This window comes from Ranitomeya imitator, chromosome 2 (genome assembly GCF_032444005.1).
Source record: "Ranitomeya imitator isolate aRanImi1 chromosome 2, aRanImi1.pri, whole genome shotgun sequence".
NCBI lineage: Eukaryota > Metazoa > Chordata > Amphibia > Anura > Dendrobatidae > Ranitomeya > Ranitomeya imitator.
In genome coordinates, this window is record NC_091283.1 from 423,031,602 (window position 1) to 423,038,258 (window position 6,657).

Here is a 6,657-nt window from a genome sequence, read left to right on the forward strand (position 1 = left end):
GGTATTTTCAGCCATATAGACCACTCAAACTGACTTCAAATGTGAGGTGGTCCCTAAAAAAAATGGTTTTGTAAATTTCGTTGTAAAAATGAGAAATCGCTGGTCAAATTTTAACCCTTATAACTTCCTAGCAAAAAAAAATTTTGTTTCCAAAATTGTGCTGATGTAAAGTAAACATGTGGGAAATGTTATTTATTAACTATTTTGTGTCACATAACTCTCTGGTTTAACAGAATAAAAATTCAAAATGTGAAAATTGCGAAATTTTCAACATTTTCGCCAAATTTCCGTTTTTATCACAAATAAACGCAGAATTTATTGACCTAAATTTACCACTAACATGAAGCCCAATATGTCACGAAAAAACTCTCAGAACCGCTAGGATCCGTTGAAGCATTCCTGAGTTATTACCTCATAAAGGGACACTGGTCAGAATTGCAAAAAACGGCAAGGTCTTTAAGGTCAAAATAGGCTGGGTCATGAAGGGGTTAAATAAGGACCTAAAATTGTTTGTAAAAATGGTTGCCAACCGGGTCAACGCAGTATTAGACTCTCTGATTTCGCCAGAACAGACGGGTTTCGTGAGAGCTAGAGAGGGCAGAGACAATTCTCTAAAAGTGTTATACTTAATGCAACATGCTCTCACCCACAACAAACCGTTGGTCTTATTGAGTACAGATGCCGAGAAGGCGTTCAACAGGGTGGACTGGACTTTCATGCGGGAGAGCCTCGGTCACTTTGGATTCCCCTCTGCCCTAATAAAGGCTATCTTTCAAATGTATGATTCCCCCACTGCTAGGGTGAGAGTGAATGGAGACCTTACCTCTCCCTTTGAAATTAGGAACGGTACATGTCAGGGCTGTCCCCTTTCACCCACATTATTCATTCTTTCAATCGAGATCCTAATTCAGAGTATCACACAACATCCAGACATTGAAGGAGTACAAATTAACGGGACTTCACACACAGTAGCATCATTTGCTGATGACCTGCTACTTACTCTAACCCTAATAAAGAAATTACAGTAGTACTAGAATTGTTCGAGAGGTTTGGAAATCTCTCGAACTTCAAAATAAATCTAGATAAATCTGAGGCAATAAATATCGATTACAAGATTATTAGCGACATTAAAACCAAATTCCCCATAAAATGGAACTCGAGATTCATCAAATATTTAGGGATTAAATTAAGCCCATACTGGCACTTACTTTTTTCACTTAACTATACCCCATTGCTCAAAACCACAGCAGAACTAACAAGGATGTGGGGGGTCTCTTATGTCTCTTGGATAGGGAGGAAGAATCTATTGAAGAGGTTTGTGCTCCCTAAGTTTAGTTACATATCTAGAATGCTACCAATATCTGTCCCCAACGCGTTCTTTCAAAAAGTCCGCACAATCTTTGGGAAATATATTTAGAGAGACTCTAGACCCAGACTCAATTACATGACGCTCTCACTCCCCAGATCTAGGAGAGGAATGGGAGCTCCCGATCCCCAAAAATACCACACTACGGCAACACTATCCTTATTAATAGATTGGTGGAGGGATAACCCCAATAAACTCTGGACACAAATTGCAGACTCAACGGTCCCAGTCCCTCTGCACACTATACTTCATGCCTCTAAAGAATTCATACACAACTTAAAAATCCCAAATGCCATAACTAAAAATTTGATTCGGACTTGGTCCAAATACTCTCCACTGTTAATACCCTTACCATCCCCATTGATTAGAGTAATAGATCTTCCTGGGCTTTATCCGAACAGCTCTCCAACCACGAATTATGACCCAATATACAGGATTAGAGATAACCTAGAATGCATAATGACAGATGGCACTCTACTTCCACTGAGGGAGTTACAGACAAAATTCCCTCAATATCATTTAAATTTTCTTCACAACAGACTCAAAATCGCTATAAAATCCTACCTCAGCGCAGGTATTATCAATAGGGAAATAAAAACTTGAGAAACTCCTAGCCCAACAGAAACCTTCAAAAGGTGTACTAACCAAAATCTACCAAATAATCAATCAACTCAACCCCAGTCAAACGGGCCTTCATTTCTAGTTAGGAAAAAGATCTGGGTATCGATCTACAAGACTGGGAAGTAGATCAAATCTATAAAAACTCACATGGCCCATCAAGCTGCATCAGAGTACAGGAAAATTCATACAAAATTGTCACCAGATGGTACACCACCCCAATCCTATCCCACCTTTGGTATCCTAACTCCACGGCCACCTGCTGGAGATGTTCTAAAGAAATAGGGACTTTTTTTTTTACACATGTGGTGGTCATGCGATAACATACAAGTCTTCTGGAAGATAATTTTGACATACATAACTAAAGGTACCGTCACACTCAGCAACTTTCCAATGATCACGACCAGCGATACGACCTGGCCGTGATCGTTGGAAAGTCCTTGTGTGGTCGCTGGAGAGCTGCCACACAGACAGCTCTCCAGCGACCAATGATGCCGAAGTCCCCGGGTAACCAGGGTAAACATCGGGTTACTAAGCGCAGGGCCGCGCTTAGTAACCCGATGTTTACCCTGGTTACCATTGTAAATGTAAAAAAAAAAACAAAAAAAAAAAAAACCACTACATACTTACATTCCGGTGCCTGTCACATCCCCCGGCGTCCGCTTCTCTGCACCCCTCCTGCATCCTGTGTAAGCGTCGGCCGTAAAGCAGAGCAGTGACGTCACCCCTGTGCTCTGCTTTACGGCCGGCCGGCGCTGACACAGGATGCAGGAGGAGTGCGGGGAAGCGGATGCCGGGGGATGTGACAGGCACCGGAATGGGAGTATGTGTTTTTTTTTGTTTTTTTTTTACATTTACAATGGTAACCAGGGTAAACATTGGGTTACTAAGTGCGGCCCTGCGCTTAGTAACCCGATATTTACCCTGGTTACCAGTGAACACATTGCTGGATCGGCGTCACACACGCCGATCCAGCGATGTCAGCAGGTGATCCAGCGACTAAATAAAGTTCTGGCCTTCTAGCTCCGACCAGCGATGTCACAGCAGGATCCAGATCGCTGCTGCGTGTCAAACAACGATATCGCTATCCAGGACGCTGCAACGTCACGGATCGCTATCGTTACCATTATAATGTTGTTCAGTGTGAAGGTGCCTTAAGATTTGCAAATTACTAGGCCCTCCGTCTATGTCACTTATCTTCCTGAACTGGTCAGGGGATAATGCCAAATATAGAAATAAATCTTTACTTACATTTTTGCTTGCAGCAGCCAAACTGCTTATCCCCTCCCACTGGCTATGCAAGGACTGTCCAAGCCTATCAGATTGGGTACATAAGGTAGACCAACTCTACTATATAAAGGAAATCATTGCATATACTTATTTCTCACAAGATAAATTCTTCAAAACCTGGGCCCCGTGGAAAGCTTTTAGAGTGAGTGATGAATACCTGCCAATCACAAATTACCAATGAAATTTTTAAGATTTCAAATATTTAAAGACCTAACCACAAATATTCTGATCGGACTCCTCGTATTTTCCGTATTTTCTTCACAATTCGGCGGACATCACCCCCACTTGAGGTGAAAATTCCCTACCACGCTATTCCCCATCCTTCTCTTCTTCCTTACTTTACCTTTCAGAATCGCAACAGGCGTTACAACCTTGATGCTCTGTTATCGCGCCAAATGTAATCATTTATTTATCCTAATCTGTTTCGGATGAGCTGTATTCCAAATATCTTAGGAATATTCATGTTAAATGTTAGTTTCTACTGGTTTTGTCTCACAATGAGTCACCGATTACATCAAGAATTCACCCGTTTCTGAAAACTGTATTTATGACATGGTGTTAGGGCTAGCGGAACGCACCAAATAATGATACAGATAGAGTATGGTGCGTTCGCAGCCCGGGGTCCACCATGCAGAGATGGAACCTGCTGCCGAGTAATGACGGACTATATGGCGGTACTCATAAGTATACACACGTGGGTTAGACTTCACCCAGCGTGAAGGAAGCGATCCTGTTGCGTCACAGGATCGCGGTACCGCACATAGAGCGCGAGCAAGTAGTCAGCGAACTCAACCCCAACTAGGATTGAAGTCCGATTAGACCCTTGCTGGAACAACACCGCAACTGGGTGTGTAAGGAAAATAACAATATTTAGGGCACAAGAGTGCATGCGGTGCCGCACTGATGAACGCCACTAACCACCCAGGTTTGGGTAAGGAAAGCACAGAGGAAGTGCACGGCGCCGTACTGGCGGTCACAGCAACTGGACGCTGTAATGTGTGATTTGTGCTGTAGGATAAGTCGGGAGCTAGATAGCAACCATACACCTTCCGCGAACAGACATTCAATAGGGAAGGGGTATCCAAGGACGACTTGCACTCACAACAAACACACGTAAGCAAATGTACACTAGCGCATGGCCGTGCGGTCATGCGCAGTTTATATAGTTGCAGCACAGGAAGTGGCCACAGAAACTTTGCCCTTCCAAGACCTGCCAAGAGGACCAATGGAATGTGCTGCAGGGCCTGAGCACATGACCCTCGATCTCCAACGGGAGATCTTGCCCTGGGCATGCTCAGTGTGTGCAGACAAGGACTTAGTCCCAGAGAAGTCCGCTCGCTGCTGACCAGCACTGGCTTTAATGGCAGAAGCTGAAGAAGCAGCAGTAACTCTCTGTATAGAGTGAGACTGAGCAAGATGCTGGGACTGACGTCCCTGCTGAGCAGACTCCACTGCGGCTGGATAAGAATGGGAGACCGCAGCGGAGATGGCTCGAGATTCCCCCTGTGCAGAAGCGGGAACTCGAGACCTAACACATGGTTTCTTACATTAAACCTAATAAAAAGATGGTTTAAAAAAAAAAAAGAGACTGCGGTTAAACAGAAAAAAGTTGTGGAGGACAATACTGAAAGTGTTGTGGTTTCTGTTGAGAAAATGGAGGACGAAGTATCGTTCCAGGAAAAGGAAAAAGAAGAAATGGCAAAAAAAGAAAAACTTGAAAAAAAAGAGAAGAGCAGAAGAAGAACTTGGAGGAGTATGAAAATAGGCTTAGATATGGGAAAGCCGAACCTTTGCCAAGAGATCTAATAACTAGAGAGGAGTTGAGAAAAATTATCTATATGGATTATGTGAAAGAAACAGAAAATGAGGAGGCTATTGGTACGCAGAGATTGATTAAAGTGGTTGAAGAGCTGAAGAAAACAGATGATCTAAAAGTGTTGCGTATAAAGGTGTGGAATCATTTGGCACGTGATGGGAGGAGGTTTATGGAGACATATAAAGTTTTGCCATGATTGGCAGAAATAGTAAAGAAAAAATGGACTGGTAGTTTCTTGGAAGAGAAGCTGCTGAATTGGTTGGGTGCATATAGTGTTATGGGTGGTATGCATATTGCAGGATAAAAATTACGTTGATGCACGATGATGGATTCTAGGGTCTAATATTGAGTTTCTAGGACTTAAGATCAAGAACTTTGATCCAAAATATTAATTATTAAGAACAGATTTTTTTTTTTGCACTCAGTTTCATATCAGTTTAATATCGGATATGTCCCCTATTTGGGGACCATATATTAAATGGATTTTTAGAACAGGGAGATGGAATTCGAGCTTGCTTTATCCACTCCACGCATTGACCCATTATTGCAGTATCTCCGGGAACAGTGCACCCCTTCTCTGATCCGGTTTCCAAAAACAGATTGAATTGAAATCAGCACAAGTTGTCTTTTAACCCTTTATGTGAATACTTTTCAGAGTCAGCGAAGCACATTTCAGATGCCAAATGTAGCATTTTGCTTGATTTCACTTGACCATTTCCAACATTTTGTGTGCCTTGCCTGGCCTTGCTTTCACCTATGCATGTCAAGCATAGTATTACATTCAATATGCAATCAGTCAATCAATTTGTCTTTACTGGTTGCAACAGGTGTGTTAAGATGTAGGCCCGAATTAGGCCTTTGTTACAGTGTTGCAAATATACTGTGCCATCTACAAAATTAGGCCCCGTGCTGTCAGCACTTGGTGTTTAAATGAAAGTATCCAATGAGATGTTCTGTTCTATCATACATACCACATTTGTGACCACATGAATTTTTTTGTAAAACATTGTCTCCCTCTTGTGGACCACTGTCTTTTAAATGCGTTGCATTATATGTTTTTTTTTTTTTAAAAAAAGGAAAAATGGTGCCTGTGCGGATGTTGAATATGCTTGTCTTGTCCATCTACACCTGTGTGAGTATTCTAATGCTATTGACCAATCAGGTGCGCTGCCTGCAGTAGATAGAATCTGTGCACGGAACCTTCATGTGCAGTCACAATGGGGCCTTTATCGATTGACTCTGGAACTCTCACGTGTCACAATGGGCTCTTGGCCTGTATGAGGCAGTGTAAAATGGCGCCGTCTTCAGTCTGCTACTGGAGCAGCAGCAGACCACATGGTAGGGGGGGGTCTGTGCCCAGCTTCAGGAGAGCCAGGAAGACAACTGCTCGCCTGTCTGTTTTTTGAATTTCCCTCTCTTTCTAGCAGTCACTTGCACACTTTAGAACAAAAGGGGGACGGAGAATGTGTCTCCACAATGGGTGTCGGTTGTAGGCTTTGGTGCAGCCGAAGTGGCAAAGCATTTCTAGCATCGCTTCTCGGCCAAATGGCTAAGATCAGGTGTAGGT

The 6,657-nt window shown here is 42.9% G+C and overlaps 1 pseudogene; it reads left to right on the forward strand.

The window, feature by feature from the left end:
- Nucleotides 1-5,495: 5,495 nt before the first annotated feature.
- On the forward strand, nucleotides 5,496-5,665 carry LOC138668264 (U2 spliceosomal RNA; annotated as a pseudogene).
- The last annotated feature ends 992 nt before the right edge of the window (nucleotides 5,666-6,657 follow it).